This window comes from Lycium ferocissimum, chromosome 5, assembly GCF_029784015.1.
Source record: "Lycium ferocissimum isolate CSIRO_LF1 chromosome 5, AGI_CSIRO_Lferr_CH_V1, whole genome shotgun sequence".
Classification (NCBI taxonomy): Eukaryota; Viridiplantae; Streptophyta; class Magnoliopsida; order Solanales; family Solanaceae; genus Lycium; species Lycium ferocissimum.
Genome location: NC_081346.1, coordinates 24,565,182 through 24,567,335, shown reverse-complemented (window position 1 = coordinate 24,567,335; position 2,154 = coordinate 24,565,182).

Here is a 2,154-nt window from a genome sequence, read left to right as displayed (position 1 = left end):
TACTACTACTACTACTACTAATAATAATAATAATAATAATAATAATAATAATAATAATAATAATAGTAATGAACTCACGTAATATACTCATACAATATTATCAACACATAGTAGTAGTTGTTGTTAATAATAATAATGAAAATAATAATGAACTCACTTAATATACTCATACGATATTATCAACACATAGTAGTAGAGTTGTTAATAATAATAATGATAATAATAATAATAATAATAATAATAATAATAATAATAATAATAATAATATCTATATTATAATAAAAGGAGGGCAGTCTAATTTAATATTAAGCCAGGTGGCGTAGTATGAACAAGCCACTTGGCAACAAATTCTATTTGTATCAATTCTAAAAAGAAATTAATTGACATTATTAAATGAACTCACCTAATTTGGTGTATTGATTGGAGAAAATTATTAATTGATATTCTTGGATTCTAATTTATAGTCAACAATGCTCCTTTAAATGGTAAAATATAATATTGTCCTTTATTACTTTCTGCAATTAAGATAAATTCAAGCCCATATGAAGAGTACCCGTACGATTAAATTGAATGCAATATCAAAATTAAAATGTATCAAAAAATCATGATTTAAATTCATTTGTTTAATATTTTCACTTTAAAATGTTACCGTGTAAGTAATCTATTAGGAATATAGAAAATGATAAGTCTAAACGAAATTGAGTTATCAACAATTAGATTTCATCACCTTTCTTATTAATAATAGAACAAATCAATATTAGCATAATTAGCAGGAAAAAAAATAATAATGCTACTTTGAATTTTAAACCAAGTTCATACTATATATAGATGTAAAACAATTTAAACTTAAAATAAATAAATAAAAAATAGGATTTGAATTAAATTGAAAGACAATTACCTTTTTTAAACTAATCAAATGACCGTCCTTCCTAAAAGTGAAAAAATGGAACGCATCCAAAAAAAATTTAGTACTTCCTTTTAAGAAGAAGATTTTCTTTCAAGCTAGGGTAGTAACAGAATCAAATCGACAAATTTTATGGCTCTGATGAACTAAATTTTATAAATAAATATCAATTTCCTTTTCTATATTTCTCTTTGTATGTAGAAAAAATATTCTAATACAAATATTTGAACTAAAATAAAAAATTTGAATTTGAATTAAAATGTAAAACATGTGCAATTCAAATATCATCATATAAGGAATATTAGAGTTTTTTTTCTCCGCAGATTGGGTTATCTTTGTAATGAATTTATAATGCAATAAAAAATTAAAATTGATTATACCCCCTTAAAATTTAGGTAACTGATTATAAATCCTAAAATGTTTAATTCAAATTCTGAATTTGAAGTAGTTAGCCATATATTTCTGTGAAAAAATGGTTAAAAAATTATCTCCTTTTTCGGCTTTTTGGCATTCTCTCTTATTAATTTGCTATATCTTATTTAAATAAATAATAAAAAAACAATCACTAATTAGAAAAAACAACCGATGCCTTATATGAGTACAGAAAATCTTCCCGAAATTTGTGAAGATAATTAAGTAATCAGTTACATAAAATTAAGAGAGATTTAAGGAGAACTTCATTAAGAAGGATTTGAGTGGGAGTTACAAAACTGATGAAGCGGGCACATAAATAAGGTATGAAATAATAGAATATCAATCAATAATGATACATAATTATGGTATATTTATTTTTATACAAATTATTACGCAAAAAAAGGGTGATAAATTTCTGAGTCGTTCTATTTATGCCATCAACCAACTCTCCAAACATCCTCCTTGCTTTTGCTTTTCATTGCTTAAAATTTTCGTTGTTTATAATCCGTATTACATGTGTAATTTCTTGATTTTATGTTGTTTTGCATAATTATGATATAAATGTGATTGACTTTCTTGATCTTTTTCGTTTTTATCCTTTCAACGCCAGGTTTTTTTTTTTTGGTCAAAGCTGAAAAAAATTTATTTCAACCAAGTAGAGTTTGTACACAGCCTGCTCAGTGGACTATAGAGACAGGACCTCAAGAAGAACCTATTAGACTAAACATTTCTATGTTACCAAGTTACTGTCCACTAGCTAAGTTTCACCTTCCAAAGGTTACATTTAGGTAGCTTCTTTCAAGAAATCGGTAGTCATCTAACATGGAAAACTATTT